The sequence below is a fragment of the Dasypus novemcinctus genome, chromosome 13, assembly GCF_030445035.2.
Source record: "Dasypus novemcinctus isolate mDasNov1 chromosome 13, mDasNov1.1.hap2, whole genome shotgun sequence".
NCBI lineage: Eukaryota > Metazoa > Chordata > Mammalia > Cingulata > Dasypodidae > Dasypus > Dasypus novemcinctus.
The window spans coordinates 4,685,969-4,705,150 of NC_080685.1; positions in this window are offsets into that span (position 1 = coordinate 4,685,969).

Genomic DNA, 19,182 nt, shown 5'->3' on the forward strand with positions numbered 1-19,182 from the left:
GCATTTTTCCCCTCTTCCTCTGGATGCTTTCTCTGAACAAGCTCATAAGCTCCCATTCCTTCCACAATTTATGTATACCATAAGCCCCTAAGGCTGACCTCCCTATAGACAAGGGTAAGCTACCCAAGATGCGGAGCACTAGGGGCTGTGCTCATGGCAGTTGTTATTGTGAATTATGATAGTGTGAGGAACAGATTGGATGGGGGTACAACAGAGAGAGCCTGTGGGTTGGAGCCCTTGGGGTCTAGGTGAGCGGTTCCGAGATGTTGTAGCCATATCACATCACTTACTTTGCTTCCGTTATGCCTCTTGCCACAAGATCTTGTTATCTCATTGTGTTCCTGCCTCCTTAGCAGTGTGTGAGCTCTCTGTGAGAAGAACTATGACTTTCATCTTTGTGTCTTTGGTCCATCATAAATACTGTAGAATTCAATGCTTATATCAATAGAGTAGGCATGGATTCGAAAGGAGGGTTTAGGGAAGATGATTTGGGTGCCCATAGTACTTGTTGACCAGTTGGATGTAGTGCCTAAAGCGGAAGGGGGAGTTAGGAGGACTCTGAGCATCAGGTGGGGTGACGGTATAATGAGCCATTAACTGAGATCAGGCACATGGAGAGAAGGGGGGGAGGGTGGATCCAACGGGCTGCGTTTGGGATGGGTAGAGACCCAGGCATGGTGGAATTTGAGTGTGGGAATATTTAGGAGGCAGGTAAAGCACAAAGCTGTGCTGATTTACCATGAAACTGAAAGCAACAAAACTGAATTTTTAAAAATTATATTATTCATTGAATAATGGCATCTCGGAGTCTAAAAAGTTCTTAAAGTCCATCCAGTCCAATTGTTTAGCAAATGCTTGAATCTTCTCTAGAAATTTTCTACTTACTTTCTTTATTTGGGTCTCGTGAGCTCTCAGTATTTACAGTGTTTTTCCTTTTTGATTCACCTTCCAAGACTACACTCTCTTTTCCTTTAAGTGTTCAGCTTCTATAGCCTTTTTATTGTAACAAAGGTTTGCCAGCCAGTGTAGAGAAATCTTTTACTGAAGGTTTGTTTACCAGACTTGGGTGTCCACATTTTTACCATTGGACTCTCTGAAATTAGGGTTCCCCTAGACCCTGTGAGAGAAGCTCTGGGTTAACTGGGAGACAAAAAGTGAGAACTGGCTTAGCTCACGGCAGCTGCCTCTTCTCATGCCCCAGGTTTCCACTGCGCTTGGGTTTGCTGAGTCTGAGAAGCAGCGGGGCCCAGTGAGTCAGAGTGGAAGCAGACCGGGGGCAGGTCTCCACTGTCCTGTCCCTCCCCGCCGAGAGACTGGGCCGGCGACTAACCCCCGGGAGCTTTGGTTTCTTCGGGCGAACGGGGAGATGGGGGTCTAAATCCCAGAGCGTCGAGGGGAGAGTAGAATGAGAAATGTTCCACCGGTCTCTCCCGTGGAGGGCATCTCGATAATATTAGCTCGCGATGTTACTCTCCCAGGCCCACCCATCCCCACCCAGGGCACTCTCCACGACAGAAACCACGTGGAGTGAGGAAAGACGGCAGAGGTGGTCCTCGCCTCCTCTGATGATAAAGAAAGCCGATGACTGGGAGCCACAGGTCTCAGGATAACTGGGAGGAAGCTGCAGCCCTGAGCCAAGAGGCGCTACTCACAGTTTTCTGAGAGAGACTAGCGGGAAGAAGCAGCTTCCGGCATTTAGAAGTGAGAATGTTTTTATAGTCATTGTGAGGCCTATTTTAAATAGGCTGGCTAATTAGGTGATGATTAAATTAAGTCGTTTCCATATGCTTGTGCTTGCTTCCGTGCAGACTATGTCTGCCTGAAAAGTTGCAGGTGAATTATGTGTTTGTAAAGGAATTCTTTGCTACTTTGCGCACAGTAGGCACTCCAGTGGGTTGAATGGTACATCGTTTACAAAGCACATACCAATAGCGACGATCACAACAGCTGAATGTTTGAACACCCACTTCGCGCCAGGCAGACTGCTCAGCCCCTGTCACGTGTCCTTCCTTTCGTACTTGGAGGCGCTGTTGGTGACTCCAGGAGAAGTGGGGACTGAGAAGGCAGCGACTCCTCCGTACCATCAGGACCTCTGCTGCTTTGTGTTCGCGTTTGGATTTTGGTCGCTGGGTCTTCTTAGAGCAGAATGCACCTGCAGGAGAAGGGAGGAAAATGGCTTTCCAGTGATCTCTAAGGAGAAATGGCTGCTGGAGGACCAAGAGGGGCGGCACAGGGTCAGCCAGCGCAGGCACCATGGGCATGGCGTGGCACCCGCCGAGGGTGTGGACACAGAAGGGTGAGGAGGAAGAGGGAGAGGAGTGCCTGAGAGGCCGACGCGCCCAGGGCGGTGGGGGAAGCCTGCTGGGGGCTGCCCTTGCCTTGACCCCTTGGAAAGCAGCCCAGGCGACCCGCCCAGCCTCATCTCCTATTATTTCCTCCTCTCAAGCCTTTCTCTTCAGTGGTTATAAACCACTTTCTGCTGCCAAAACGTCCCATTTCTCTTCCTTTCTGTCTTTACGCACAGCACACCCTCTGTCTGCAGTGCTCCCGCTGGGGAATTTGTAAGAATAAAGCCGTGACTCACGTAGTGCCCCTTCTTCCTGCACATTTTACCTCTATCATTTCTAATTGTCGTAACTGCTCTGCTAAGTAGGCATTATCATTCCCATCCTGCAGATGGAGAAACAGGCCCAGCAAGGCTGAATGATGGCCCCAGGCATACACCACCAGAAGAAGCTGGCTCGAGGGCTGCAGCGTAGGGCTGCCTGGTTTTCAAGTCCGTTCCTTTCCCGGTTTCCTGTTCTTCCCCCAGTTCCGGGGCTCCCTTCACAACGCTGCCACCACCACGACCCCTTAATAGAGTTCCTCAGATAGCCGGATGTCCCTCCACGGTCCTGTAACACTGCGCCATCTGTGAAATGAGGGCTTATTAGCTCTGTTCCAGTTCTCTGTCCACATGACCATCTTGAGCCTCAGCGGAGTTCCATGAAGACGGGAGGTGCGGCTCTACGCGTCTTCATAATAGTATTTGTCCTCCCCTCCACCTCCCAACCAAGCCTCCCCCATTGCTTGTCATCTGATATGCCCCGAATAAAGGATTGTTAAATTAGGGAATGAATTAATGAAGGCTGAGGAGCTCATCTGTAAAGCTGTGAACTTCTTCTTCTTTGCCAGATCATTGATTCTGCTCTAAGTGTCTGCACCCTGCACGAGAGCCATGAGCACTGTCCAGATGGCCGGTATGACAAGTCCAGCCTTGGAACCCAGAGCACGCTTCCCAAGCCAGGGTGCTAGACACTCCTGGAGCCCAGACCGGGCCCTTGGCTACCTCTCCACAACCCCAGCAGCAGCAGCAGAGCCGAGCCCTGATGAACTGGATAGAGCTCTGGATTAACCCTCCAGGTCTGACCTGGCAGCAGAAGGCCTTGGCTTTCCCCAGTCATCCAAATTCATCTTCTAACCTTGGCTGAGTCATGGCACAGCCGCATTATTCAGCACAGACATACTTGAAGGCCTCCTTCAGTGGCTGCAACTGGCTGGTGCTTTTTCCAACTGTGCGCCGAAGCCAAATGCCCAAGCCCCAGCACGGGTGTGTGGGTTACATTTTAATAAAAGCAGAATCCGTAACCGCCACGAGCTTCACCCACATTGCTTGTCAGTCTTTTCGTGGCCTCTCTGTCAGTCTTTGACCTCCCTTCTTTTAGATTCTACCCACTTCTCCTTCTTCAAAACATGCTGTGGTTTGTTTCCAGAATCGTTGTCTAGAAACCGAGGCAGTTGGAGGAGGACCTTGGCCAGCCTCCATTGTTGAAAGGGTTAACACACTTCCACCCTGACAGGCCAGAGCTGAACTGCCCCTCAGGTGAGCTAGTGACACGCTCGGACAACCCAAGTGGTGCTACCGTGGGCACCCTGAGTCCTGGGGGGGCCTTCTCTCCAGCGTTTTGGCCTCAACGTGCAAGAGCAATGAGTCATTCACCTTGGCGGTCAGATGTCCCACAAGGCTGGGCACCTTCAGTTGTGTGCATGCTCCTCGTTCCAGGGGGCCTGTCCATCCTGGATCAGGCCCCAGCAGCACCCCACCCAGCTCTGCCTTTGTCACAGCTGGTGCAGCCCCACACCTGATCCTATAGGTCACCCAAGACCTGAGCTTGGCTGAGGGCCATCTCTTGGCTTTCTTCCAACTTCTCTTCTTCCCAGTTCTCTCACTGCTTACCTCTTACCTCTCTGCATTCATGACAATTACCCAATTTAGTACTTGATTCTAGATCATATTGTTTTCTTGATATAATCTTAGGATATACAGACTTACAATCATAGTAGCCAGCATTTATTGAGTCACTGGTACCTTTCAGGCATGATGCCAAATGTTTGACTTACATAATTTTGTTTATCCTTCCACCAACAGCCGTTAATATGGGTGCTGTGCTCTCCCCACTATGTAGGGAAAGAAACAAGGACAGAAATCGGCTTGCACCTCCTTGCTGTGTCCTCTTCCCGCCCCAGCCCTCCCTTAGCATGTGAGTCTGGCTACACAAGGGACGGTATTGTCCTGTGCATCTGGGCAGGGCGGAACCTGCTGAGGAAGGGCAGCGGGTCGGCACCTGCCGAGGAAGGGCAGTGGGTCGGCAGACGTGTGCGGACAGGCGGGCCGCGCCCGGCGGGCACAGGTAGGCAGGCTGCTGGGGGTCCCCGAGGGAGCGCCGCTCCAACGAGGCCCTGGCACCGGTCACGGCAGGCTCACCCGTGGCCCTTCCTAGGTTTATCCTGACTGAAGACATTATGGAAATGCTTAGGGGAGCGCCATGAACTGATTAACAGATGAGTCTAAATTAGCTTGTGTGATTAAGTGATTAATACCTATTGTGAACCATCGGAGCCCAAAGAGCAGGGAGCCTGACGAACGGAGACGAAATACCTTGCCTATGCCGTTACAAGGTTTTTAGGGAGATGGGCGGCAACTCATTTTGATGTGATTTTTTGGCTCTTATTTTATCAGAGGAGAAGGAAGAAATGGTGAAGAGTGGGGGAAGCCAACGTTCAGTCAATCTAGACCTGTCGTACACGCCACTGCCTTCATCCTCGCCACAGCCCCTTTCCACAGCCCCTTGGTGGACGAGCGGATGGGGATTGGAGCTACCAAGAAAGTTGTCCAAGATGGCAGAATGGGTGGCAACCTCCCTCAGGTGAGGAGAAACATCAAGAAAAAGGGCAGCTTGTCCTTGTGTGCGTCGTGGGCCTTGGTGATGACCGTGGGAACGCTGAGCAGGAGGTTGTGGAATGGGTGGGCTGGTAACTGCTTTTAACATGGTGGGCCATGCAGGCTGCTAAACTTGCCCTCTAATTATTTTATTTCCCCCTCATAAAATGGCCATGAAGCTCTTTTTGCAAAGGAGGAAATCAGGGGCGGTACCTGTGCCAGAATCCTAGGCCAGCGCCGTCTGACTACAGAACCTGCGCCCACGGACCCCTGTCTGTTGGAGCAGACATAGAGGCAGACAAAAACTGCCAGCTCAAGCCCGTGGCCAAGAGGTCTGCAATCTCCCGGCTCTGGTGACAGACCCATCAGAATTTTGACCTTAAAAGAAAACTTTTGACTAATTGTATATTCAGAAAAAACTCTAGCATTTGCATGTCTAAAATAAGTAGGGAGAGGGAAGAAGAGATGTGATGTGGGGGCATTTTTAGGACTTGGAGTTGTCCTGGGTAGTGCTACAGGGACAGATGCTGGACATTGTATATCCTGCCATGGCCCACTGGGTGGACTGGGGGAGAGTGTAAACTACAATGTAAACCACTATCCATGTGGTGCAGCAGTGCTCCAAAAAGGAATTCACCAAATGCAATGAATGTACCACAATGATGAAAGAGGTTGTTGATGTGGGAGGAGTGGGGTGAGGGGGGTGGGGGGTATAAGGGGACCTCATATTTTTTTAATGTAACATTAAAAAAATAAAGAGGGAAAAAATAAAAAACTATAGAATTGGAGCAAGCAATAACTGTTTTCTTGAATTTTATTCTCTGTCATTTTTGTAAATAGAGTGGTAGGGTCATTTGATTCATTTGCTTGCTCTTGCGCCAGGAGCTAAAAATAACAACCCATTTCCTTTTAAGGTCTATTATAGAGGGAGATTGAGTATCCAATGGACAAGATGAGAACTTTGGGGGCTCCACCCAAATGAAAGGGGCTCCACGAAATGAAATCCAAGGGAAGGCTGGGGCCCGAAGGATAGTTTGTTTCTTTTCAAAATTGCCAAGGGATGAGACCAAAATCAAATCCAGGGTAGTTTACAGGAAGAGCAGATGAAGTGCAAGAGCACACAATGGGGCGGGCTGGACTGTGTCAGGGAGGATGGAGTTCCACCTGGAGCTCTTGGTGGCCAGTGCACCCACGTGCGCAAGACGAGGAAGTGGGAGGCTTTGCACGCAGTGCTTTCCTTCTCTGCGTCTCAGTCTTCCCTTCCCCGAGGTTCCAGGGATTCTAGAATCCCTGGAGATCCCGAAAGCCTTGACGGGGGAAGACGTGGCCTTCACCTTAGCCTTCGTCCCCCTTCATCAGACGCTGATGCTTTCTATCGGGCTCAATTTCCGAGTCATTTCATCTGATCAATAAATCCACACAGGTACTTAGCCGTCTCTATTATGTTTAAAAATAGGACCTGCCTCCGTCTGGGACGTGCTGATGCTGAGCATTTTTAGGTACCAGGGCAAAGAGATGAGCAGCTGTTACGGAGTGGAGAGTTTCCTTCAGGGCTGCTCCCCATCGGCTGGGACGGGCCTCGGGGAGGGACGGGCAGCCAGACCCGAGCCCAGAGCAGCCGCAGAGAGGGGGGCTGCGGAGACCCCCACAGACTGCCGGAGTCCCACCCAGACCCGCCTCCGACCTCGGACGATTCCCGTTGCTCACCCCAGCCTTCATTCCCCCCAAACCCGGTTTGGATAAGGGCCGGAAGGAGAAATCCCTTTCGTTCGCCCCAATCCTGAACTTCTGGAAGGTGGGAAGGCATCTTACCCCCCCGTGGAGCCTTTCGCACGTGGATGTGGAGTAAATGTCGCCGATCCGAGAGGAGGAGGGTGTTCGACAGCACCTGTCCCCACCTGGGTTAAGCTTCGTGTGTTCTTCGTGGCTCACACCTGGGTTAAGCCTCGTGTGTTCTTTCTTCGTGGCTCCACACTGAGAACGAAGAAACCCCACGAGCCCCGTGCCTGCGGGCCAGGCTTTCCCTCCCTTCCTAAATGGGTCTGTTCTGTTTAGAGATGTCACGTTTCATCACACATGTCCCTGCAGTTCACTTGTGGAATAAGCCAGTGAGTAAATGAACCAATAAGCTGAGTTTTGTAGGAATATCACCAGCTAGAACCAGGCCATATTAAAAAACCCTTTTAAGAATCACGGCAATATTATGGTCATCCAAACGATTTTCTTTTTCTAGACCTCCTCTCTGTAACATTATATTAAAATGAGAGGTGTACTTGCGATACGGATTCTTGCCCTTGAAATTCACCCATCTCCACTGCTTCTTTTCTGCAGGCGACACCTTAGGAAATCTCTCCTAAAGCCCCCTGACAAGTGTTCAGGCTCTGAAAGCCGCAGAGGCATTTGAGCTCTGAGCTTTTCCTTCTCTGCTGATAGGGTTGGAATGTTGCTCGCGCCGCGGCACAGGGCAACAGTGCTGTGGAAAACTGGGCCACAGAAGCATTGTGCGACCCGGCCCCCTGGGTCTGCAGAGCAGGGAGGCCGGCAAACCAGAGTCCAGTTTGTGCAGTCTTGGCCGCACTGGCCTGTCACTGGGGTTGGGAGGCAGCTGAAGCCAGGTGGGCGAGGAGCAGAGCGACTGTGAGCTCGCTAAGGCGGCCAGATGGCGGAGGGGAGCCTGCTGGGCGCGGTAATGGCAAGCTAGCGTGGGCACATTTTGCTGGAATTTGCTCTCTGTTATCAGGGCGCCAGGTGACATGGGTCACTCTTCCGCTTCCAGCCAAGTTGCAGGACCACAGGAGGACTCGACCACCTGGCTGAGACACCTCAGTGAGCAGCTCTCAAGTTGATCCTCGGATGACAAAAATCTTTCTGGTTTGGCCTAGAGGTCCCTGAGGACTTGCCGTGCCCAGCCTTGTCCAGGGGCTGGGCTGTTGTCAAACCCTGGAGAGCTGAACTTTACATTCACTTACTGGCTGAACGTTGAGTCCAGCTCTGAGAGGTCTCCTGCTTGTTCTGAAGATGAGAACTCCAGCCCCACTCCAGCCCCAGTTCTCTGTCCCTCTCCCTACCCACCTACTGCCTTTTGTACCCCTTATTTCAAGAATGCTGGTAACAAGAGAGATAGCAGGGGTTGAATAAAATGACTTTAGAAAGAAAAATAATTTATATAAAATAACCCAGAAGGTCAGAATGCAGGAAGGGCAGGCAAGCGTGGTGGTAAGTAGGATTTCAGTAAGATCTGCCTTATAGCTGAACCATCTTTCAAGATTCAAGAACTGCGGCCCTTTTCATCACCTCTCAATGATGGGCAGGTGCTATAAATAGCATCTGAATCATAGCCCTAGAAGAGGACGTTACCGTGTCTTAGGCCAACCCCCTCCCTTTAGGGAGCTACGGAGGGTATTAGGTGTCTAGAGTCAGATTCCCCCCACCACTGGATTTTGTTTATGGTTTACTGAGTCTGTTTGCTCACATTTTGGGGACCTCCTCCAACCATTAATCATTTGACAAAGGTCCAGCAATACACAAACCAAGATGTAGTGAAAGGATCAAGTTCCCACACAGGGGTTTTTGTTGTTGTTGTTCCTTATTATTTTATTTTGTTTTTTAAAAGAAGTTTTAGATTACATAAATGTTGCATAAAATATATAGGGGATGCCCATATACCTCACCCCCCACACATACTTTCCCCCTTAACAACAGCTTTCATTCGTGTGGTACGTTTGTTACAACGGATGAACACGTATTGAAGCATTGCTACTAAGCATGGTCTATAGTTTACGTTATGGTTTACACTTCGCACTGCACAATTTTATAGGTTTTGTTTTATAATGTATACAAATTGTATAATGTATGATGGCCTGCATCTGTTATTGCAATATCATGCAGGACAATTCCAGTGCCCTAAAAATGTCCCATGCTCCACCTATTCTTCCCTCCCCCTTCCCTCAGAATTCCGGTGACTGCTGCCTTTATATCAATGATACAAGTTCCTCCATTGCTAGAATAATCATAAGTCTACTTTAGTCCATAGTTGCATTGCCCCCTTATGTTTGTTCATTCCTCAATCTTGAGGATTTTGGGATGGTGATGCCCATTCTGTTTCTGATTCAGAGGGGGCTTAGATCCCATGGGGCAGATGGATGGAAATGTCTTGCTTGCAGTTGTAGATACTCTTTTTTTGGATGGACATTGTCCATCATCATCTTTTTGTTAATTGTCCTGAGTGAGTCTGATGAACTGGAGAGCGGATGTTGGCTGCAACTCCGCTGAGATTCAGGTATAAGTCTCTGGGACATGCATTTAATGAGTATAGTGCTAATTATAGGTTCATAGAAAAGGGGCAGAAGAACCATTTGTAGGAAATTTTTAAATGAGTCTAACTCTGATACATTGGGGAGATGAGTTATCATATATTCCAAGGTAAGGCCCACTGACAGGGTGCCGATTTCCTGTAGTTGTCTGCCATGGCTATAGTGTCCAGATGTCTCTAGAGCCCTCAGGAGACCCCCTCTTTGAGGCACTGTTTACTGTGGCAGTCAGTGAGATCCTCCTGAGATATGCAAAAGCATAACCTCTGGAATGACCCTCACTTTTAAACCCCTTAGCCATAAAAATTCATTTGTATTTAATATTTCTCTCTTTTGGCCTAGGTCTTTTTCCAAATGTATCACTAGTTGGTGCTTGGCAATAATCCCTCAGTGCCAGGGAGGCCCATCCTCGGGAGTCATGTCCCACAACAGGGGAAGGCAGTAAGTTTATATGCAGAGTTTGACTTAAACAGAGGCCACATTTGAGCAACAAGGAGGCTTTCAGGAGGTAACTCTTAGGCCATATATTTTACTAGGCTAAGTTACGATTTCACAAGAACAAGGTTCTAAATACAACCATCAGTATCAAGGGCCTGGTGTATTGGACTGTTCTCTTTTGCTAGGCACTGCCCATGTACACTAGCGATTCTTGCCACTCTATTAGAGAATTTGGCAGGACTCTCCAGCATGGGAATTCAATATTCTTTCAGTTATTGTGTGGGTCTCCACCCACTGAGACAACACCCATGAACACATGAACATATTCATACTCCACAGAGGCATGCGTCCAGTGGACCCCGCCCCACAATCCCCCATCACTGACACCCCATACCAATGATCGTCTTATAAAGAGAATTTTAAATTTCATCTGATGTGAATGCCAAGCTGTAAGCAACAGACCTTCCTGAATGAGATTGCAAACTTTCATCTGGGATAACAGTCTTGATTCTTAGTTCTGTGAGATTCGTTCTTTATATTTTGAAAACACATCTTTAGGTAACTGAAGAATAAATCCTGATTTGGGCCTGTATAAGTTTCCTAATACTACAAATAAGGTCACTTAAAACAACAGAAATTTATTCTTTAACAATTCTGGAGGTTAGAAATCCAAAATCAAGCTGTTGGAGGATTGGGTTCTTCGGAAGGTTTTGGGGGAATCCATTCCATGCTTATCTCCCAGCTTCTGGAAGCTCCCGGCAACCTTTTGGGTTCTGTGGCTTGTGGCTGCAGCACTCCACAAACATCTTCACATGACCTTTTCTCTTTGTCTCTCTTTGTCTCAAATCTCTTTCTCCTACAAGGACATCAGCCATTAGATTTGGGGCTACCCTAACCCCAGAATGATCTTATTCCAAGATCCGTAATTTAAATACACCTATAAAGCAGTTTGATATTATTTATGAATTTTTAAAAAAGATATTATGTTTGTAAACTGGTCTGTTCCTCTGGGGGTGATACCATTTGATTGTATTAAATGCAAAGATTTTATGTTTACTTGATTAAATCAAGATTAGGCTTTGATTTGACCACATCGGTCGGGAGTGACTCAGAGTTGAGTCCCTGCCTCCTTGCTGGGCTGATAGAAACAGACACTCACTCAAGAAGACATGCAGAAGAAGGCACAGGAACAAAGATTGCTCCATAGACATAGCAGAGGAGAGAACTTTGATCCTATGGCCCTGGAAGAGAGATGAGCCATTTGCCTGACAGTTTGCAGTGGAAGAAAACAGAACAGCTGAGCTCAGGAAGTCCGGAAAGAAACAAACCCTATGCCAGCCTATGGCAGAGATTAGAAGAAGCTGGGTCCATGGAGCCTTAAGAGGAAGAAAAGAGAGACCAGGCAGAGACCACCCGCTATCTTACTTCAACACGTGGCAACTGACTTGGGTAAGAAAGTGCCTCTTATGGTACCTTGAGTTGTACTCTTCAGGGCCTTGTGACTAAGTTTTTATCAAATAAATACCGTTTTTTAAAAACCAGTGAATTTCTGGTACTTTGCATCAGCACCTCTTTGGCTGGCTAATACAACACTACTTCCAGATAAGGTCACATCCAGAGGTATTCAGATCGAGGTTTGGACATATCATTTCATGAGGGACACTATTCAACCTATCACAGGGCCGAAGGCAAAAACCTCACAGATGTTTATCAATCCAGCAGGAATTAAAAATGGGGACAACCTGTGGTGCTCCTTGGCTATTGTCCTAATTTGGGGAGAAAGTAGCAAGAGGAGGTGGAATCCTGGAGACAAGATTACTGCAGAAGGTTGAGAAGCCCTGAGAGGAGGAGTCCCCAGGAGGGGCAGGGAGCAGTGGGAGGGAAAGCCTTGGGGGGCACATGCCCAAGTGCACCATGCGTGTGCTGCTGGGAGGGTGGCCAGGCTCCAGCCACCCCCAGTGCCAAGGCTTGTGGGAAAGAATGGGCAGAACAGCCCTGCATCAGAACCAAAGAAGGACCAACTCACAGGTCGGGTGGGAGTGTGGGTGAAGAAGGGGCCAGCTGGGTGACGGCCTTGGAGGGTGTCAGAGCTCAGAACATGGCCCTGGCCTAGGCCAGCTTCCACTTAAAAGTGTCTATATTGGTCAGCCAAAGGGGTGCTGATGAAAAGTGCCAGAAACCTGTTGGCTTTTATAAAGGGTATTTATTTGGGGTAAAAGCTTGCAGTTATAAGGCCCAGAAGAGTCCAACTCAAGGTTGATTCCTCACCCAAGTCTGTTGCCACATGTTGAAGCAAGATGGCGGGCACTCTCTGCCTGGTCTCTCTTTCTTCCTCTTAGGCTCTGTGGGACCAGCTTCTTCTGATCTCAGCTGTGGGCTGGCACAGGGCTCGTCTCTCAGGGCTTTCCTGTACCAGTCTGGCATAGGGCTTGTTTCCTTCCAGGCCTTGTCAGCCTCTCAGCTGCCAACTATCAGCCGAATGGCTCCGCTCTCCCTTCCCGGGGCTTTAGCTGTTTGAGCCTTCTCTCCTCTGGCATCTGTGGAGCTCTTTCTCTTTCCTGTGTGGTCTTCTGTGTGTCTTTTCGATTTAGTGTCTGTTTCTATCGGCCCACCAAGGGCGTGGGGATTCAACCCTGATTCCCTACTGACCTGGCCAATCAAAGCCCCAATATCAACATAATTGAATCAAAGTCATCTCAGCTGAATCCAATGCAAGCAAAGGGTCTCACACCCAGGGGAACAGGCCAGGTTACAACCATCATCTCTTGAGTGGCGATTCACAAATATTCCCAAAGGTCCACGGTGTCCGACAGTCTGACAAGTACCAGGAAAACCAAGAGGGCAGGGCCAGTACCTCGAGGAGGCAACGCCGTCCCAGCAGAGGGGGGGAAGGTGCCTAGACGTGTGGAGGCTCGAATCCCCCCTGTCAGCCCTGTGGCTCCTGCTGCTCCCTCGTCCTCGCCTCTCCCCAGCTCCCCCCTTTCCCCTGTACCCTCGGTGGTTCCATCCCCACCAGTTGGCGATAGATGCCCAAGCCAAGCTGGTTTCCCTTTCTAAATTCTGGAGCTGGGAGGGGAATCCAGAATGAGGGGTTCTTGGGTCCCTCTCGTCCCTCCCAGTCGGGCTTGGTTCTGGGGGCAGGGGACGGCCACTTTCCTGGCAGGAAGGCCTGAAGGATGAAAGCTGCCTTCACCTGGCCTGGGGGAGGGGATGGATGTCTCCCCACACGGCACCTTCTCTCTTCTTCCCAGTCCTGTGCCCAGTCCTGAGAGAACCTGGCGAGGGTTCAGAGAGGTTGTGCAGCTGTCAGGGTCTCAGCTAGGTTCAGTGCGGAATGGTCCAAGAATGGACCAAAGCCGTACCTCCGAGCTTTAACGTCCACTCACGTGGCCAGTCGGGTGGCCTGGAAAGGTGCAGGTGCTAATTCAGCAGGGCCGGCGCAGACCGGGGAGCTGGGGGGTTCTGCCGGCGCCAGGCAAGAGCACACGCTGGACTGCCAGGAGCTCAGCACCGTCTCGGTTGGGGGCTGCACCTGGCTGCTTGCATCTGGAGATCCTCTGAAAGATAAAGCCTGAAAGGCCCTGCCTCCAGTTCAGAGCCTTCACGCCTCCAGGAAGTTGTCCACGAGGAGGGAAGCCTCAGGCCCGGCCCATGCCGGCAGTTGAGAGCCGGTGCCGGGTGATGCCGGGAGGTCATGGCAACTTGGCGGGCACCCCTGGGGCTTCGGTGACGCCTCGGTCTGCGCGCAGGCAGACCCGGAAGTCTCCCGTGGGCAGCCCAGGCTCCTCCTGGGTTTTCCCGTATCCTTACCTTTCCCCTCCCGTCTGTCTATGAAAACTCTTCCCTATAAATACTTCTATAAATTCATTTATACTAGGATGTAAATGGTTGAGAAAGTACTGCAGAAGGATTGATCTCCATAGAAGGGCCAAATTTTGACCCAAAGAAAGGAAATCCTGGCAACGTCGACAATAACAGAAGGCCTGTATCGTTTAGCCCATTTGAGGTGCTCCTTACCGAAACGGGGAGGGCGTGGGGTGGAGAGCCGTGATTTTTTTATTGTTCTTTTGAAATAAAGTTTTACTAAAACACATCATTCATACATGAACACACACAGAAACAGTAAGTGCCTCGTAAGAGTTGTGAACTTCAGGTTCACAACGGGGCCCGGGCAGGGATTTTAAACCTCAAGAGGACACGGGCCCAGCGTTTTACATCTGCTGTACGCCGGTGGCCTGGTGGGGAGGACACCTGCACCTCCGGGTGGCCTTTCTCGGCCTGCAGAGTGGGTGGTTTGGACCAGGAGGAGATAAGAAGTTGCCAGTGTTCTAAGTGTCTGATTCTAAGCACACACAAACCGGTGCCTTTCCTCATCGCATGTGGGCCACCGCCGCAAGCTGGCGAAGAGGGACGCAGGGACAAGCAAGGCAGAAGCGGGGGCGCTGGGCCGGGCGCTGTCCAGTAGGCGCGCTTCACCGGAATGGACCTGGGAGCCTCCAAGGTGAAGCCCGCCCGCGGCACACCTGGCAGACAGCTCGCAGGAGGGGGAACCGACCAAGGCAAACACAGGCGAGGGCTAATTGCCCCCTCCCAGCCAGGGCTGGAGACGGGCACCTCCAGCCTGAAACCCGATGCTTTCCCAGGAACAGAGTGGGGGTGCGGCTCCAGAGAAACCAGACTGCATAGAAATTAGCCTCTGCCAGCTGCTCCTGTAATTGCATTTAAATTCCGTTAAACTAATTTCTTACACTTGATAAAAGCAGTTGTCTCTCCAAATCATTTTACAGTACAAATACGTCCTGGCCAGGGTAGAAGGGTCGTTCTCTCGGGGTCTCGCTGGCACCCCTGCTCCCCTCAGCCCTCTGCTGGGACCCCGTGTCTTGTCGAGAGCCCTGGAAGCACGAGATTCTGTGACTCATTGACTCACAGATTGTAAATCAGAGTACACTGGATTTTAATTAATTATATTAATTTTTGGAGAAACAACAAAACTGAAAAGTCTGCAGTGCTTCATTTACTGAGAAACTCTGAAATGTCTTTTATTTTTAGCAAGAGCCATAAAAACATCTCCAACTGAAATAATGTAAAAAATCAAGGAATGGTTGTATTACTCAGCGTGATCGCGCCCTTTAAAAGGCTTTGACATTTTCTTTATTTTTGTAAGTTTTTTTAGAAAGAAAAAAAATTGCTATATTGCATCTACATCCACACGTACTTACGCTCCACCAGAGCCTCTCTGTAACTCTTCACCATGGACTGATTTGAGTAGAAGGGCTTTCTCTCCCAGATCCTCTCCAAGGCTAATTACTCAGTTATGATAAAGAACCTGCAATTAGTTAGCTTCATTTAAAAGACTGCCCATTGTAAGAAACCCTCAAATATCTGCTAACACGTACACAAACACACGCGGTTATTATTTACTATTCATTCTTCATGTATTTTTTCATTTTTTATTTATCTAAGCACCTACTATGTGCTTGGCACTTTGCAGGTGCCAAAAACATAAAGGTGAGCAGCGCCTGGGACCTCACAGTGTAGACAGGGAGGTTAAGGGGGTTCAGCACGGTTAAGTGGCACGCTGGCATTATAGACAGAGGGCGCGGGGAGGAGGGGGGGTGTGCCTGGGCACCCGGGAGAAGCAGGGAAGATTTCACAGACACCAAGCGAAAAGGTCTGTACTTTTTAGTTCAGAGAATAACTATTACCCGCCTTTTATAAGCCAGACACTGGCTGGGGGCTGGAATCCAGCAGTGAATGAGCTAGACAGTTGCAACCCTTTGGAATTTACAATCTAGTAGGGGACCTGAATCAAATAATAATTAAATTGCTATCGTGGTAAGAGCCTTCAAGGAAAAACACAAGTGCTTTCAGAGTATACTCCACGGGGGCCAAGCTCTGTGGTTGAGCCTTCGCCTGATGGACAAGGAGGAGAGGCCAATGAGCAGGAGGCATGGTGGGAAGAACCTTCTAGAAAGAGGTGATAGGTAGATGAAGCACTGACAGGAGAGGAAGGATGGAGTCTTCTAGAAACTAGACACGGAGTCCAGTGAGACTGGAACGCTGTTAGGGAAGAAATATCAAGATGAGGGCTGGAGAGGTGAGCTTTCAGGTATGAGTGCTGGGATGACCTCTAACCCATTGGTACGTACCACATGCACAGGCATGTTAGTCTTCCCAGCCTAAGTCCTTCTCGGCTGATCAATGTACGCCGCACCTCCTTCTTTGCCTCCAGGACTGTGTTTCATCATGTTGGTTCTGATTTGGGTTCCTAACAGTTTTTCCGTGGGTCCCCTGCCCCTGTGACGCCCTCTGGTTTCTATTAGATTAGCTGCCTGGAGACTGAAGTTGCTTGTTCGCTCAGTTATTCATTCAGTAAGTGCTTCCTGAACAGTCTCTGTGCCAAGATCCATTCCCCATTCATCTCCCCATACCGCAAAGGCGTAAGGTGCACGCCGCAAAGCTAGAAGCAGAGCAGCGTGTCTAGGAGGGCAGAGGGGGAGGGACACACCCCCCAGGAGCGGCCGGACAGCCGGCAGCCTTCTTCCTCTTTACCTGGCTGTGGTGACAGTCACTTCCGTTTATTACTGTTCAACTGTGCGAATGGGCTTCTTCTTTAGTTTCCTGCATGAGTATTATATTTCACAATACAAAACAATATTGCAGGTATAATTTGAGTGTCTTAAAGGACTTCCAGCCTTCTGGAAATTCTTCCCTTTAACATCGGAATAAAAATAATGAGTCCCCTCAGGTGTGACTGTGTGGAGTTGAGCATCCACCACCATGGAATGCCTTCAGTCTCCTAATTACTCATATTTTAAGCAACCTCTCACTCCAAACTGCTTCCCCAGGATGCAGCTTCTCCACCTGACCCCTGGCCTCCGTTGCAGCCAGACTGACCTCAGAATTGGAGGCTGAGTGCCCTCCACGCCCCACCCCCAGGCCAAGGAGGAACTCTGTCACCCAACTCCTTTGATCATGCAACCCACCAGCAAAGTACGGCTGAGCATGCACCAATCCATGAAGAGTTAATTATTGGTACTTTTATATGTATACTACCATTATTAGCCACATTTCAAGTAGTTGTCATCCATATTGCAAAAATGTCGAATTCTTTGGTCACCATCTTTTCGGATCTAATTAGTCATCTTTTTTTTTTTTTCATACAATGATGGAAAACCATTTTCCTGTTGTTTGAGTTGTTTGCATTATTAGCATTATCTTCAATCTAGTTTCTTTGCAGGAATTTTTCAAAACCACTTGTCCACTTTTTTGTGTGAAGGTAAGTTTAGTTAAAACCAGATGATACAGCCTATGAATTCACCCAACTGCATGTGTATAAATTGCAATACATCTCAACCGGTCAAAAGTAAATGAATAACACTATTAGTTATCTATTGCATTACTAAAATATTACCCCAAAGCTTAGTGGCTTAAAATCACAAGCATTAATACCTCACAGTGTCTGTGTGTCAGGACTTTGAGCATGTATTAGCGGGGAGCCTCTGCCACAAGTTGTCCCATGAGGTTGAATGAGTCTCATCTGAAGGTCTGCCGGTGGTGGAGAAAGGGTGGGAAAGGGCCGTGTCTGCTTCCGTGTTCACTGACGTAGTTGATGGCAGACCTCGGTCCTGTGCTGTATGGACCCATGGGATTGTCTCACAATATGGTGGCTGGGCTGGCATCCAGTGGGTGACCAACCTGAGCGAGAACGAGAGAGCACCCAACCAGAAGGGGCAGTCTTTTTATAACCTAACTTTGAAAGTGCCATCCCATCTCTGAGTATTCTATTAGTTAGCAGTCCTGCCCACACTGCAGGGGAGAGAATAACATAGGGGCATATGAACCAGGAGGCGGGTTCCCTGCGGCCACCTCGAGGCTGCGATGCAGACACTGCCAGCTCCTCGGTAGTGTGGCTCTTTCCCGTCTTTGCCTCAGCGTTTATCTGCTTACCATGTGGGATATGACCATCTGACCTACGGACCTATCAGTCTGTATATTAAAAATATTGTTGACTATATAAAATAATTAAAAGGTATAAATGGTAGTATTAAAGCATAGTAAAGTTTAATTTCCTTAACGTAACACATATACACACGAAACATGTATCTTTCAACGATGAAGTCTGCTACCACTACCATGATATGAGAACTGTTGAGGTAGTCTTTAAAATAGCATATCATATTTTAAAAATCTTTGCTAAACTAAAGCCCGCTGTAGTAATAATTGTTATAGAAATGACACAGATAAGGTAGTGGTTGGAGGATGGGGGTGGTCAGAGAAGAAAGATTAGCATACTTCGAGGTGGAGGGTCTAATGCTCCCCCCGTCTAGCGAGTGTGGGAGACACCTTTTGGGCTGTCTGCAAAGCATGTTTTCTCTGCCCAGTTTGACCACAGGAGTGAGCCCCTAGCCAGGGGCTTCACGGGTGTGCAACTTGTGCAGGGCCCTGTGCTTAGAAGGGCCCACTCTTGGCTTAATGCTCCACTCATTATCTTGAAATTCTTAATAATTTTAGGACAAGGGGCTCCTCGTTTTCCTTTTGCATTGGGCCCTGCAAATTATGTAGTGGGTCCCGCTCTCGGCAGTCTTGTTTTTGCTAAATGTCCCTGACCTCTGGTGAGAGCTGAGTTTTACCACATGAAGACGTTTAACTTGAAGGCAATCAGACTTTCTGTCAAGAATTTCCACTAGAGTCAGGAACTGGGAAATAGTAGCCAAGAAATGAAAATGGAAGAACTCTGGGGATAAGATCCAGAAAATTCTGCCGCTAATGTCAGCTGAGCAACATGGGTGCTCTGCTCACTTTCCCAAGTCCTGGTCATTCATCTCTTTCTCGGGTTCCATGATCTATCTCAGGTTCTTTCCAAAACAAATTCTCTTTTTTGCTTGAGCCTACTATATTCAAATTCTGTTCTTTGCAGCCAAAGGGGCTCAATGAATTCAACCAACTTGGTTTGAATTTTCATTTGGCCTATGCAGTAGGTTCTGACCTAGGTGTGATGTGCTGCAGGTGGCTCACACATCCTTACAAGAGCCAGTTGTGTTCAGCTCTTCCCAACTCTGTGTTCAGTGAGGCTATGAAACTGGCCATAGTGGGATTATGTACACCACAGAAATCAGTAAACCCTGCAAATCAGGACTTTACTCCCTCAGGAATCCAGTTGTTAAACATTTACCAGCACAGCCCTGTACCTAGTCATGCTTTGTAATACAATGAGGGGGCTACGCTGGACTG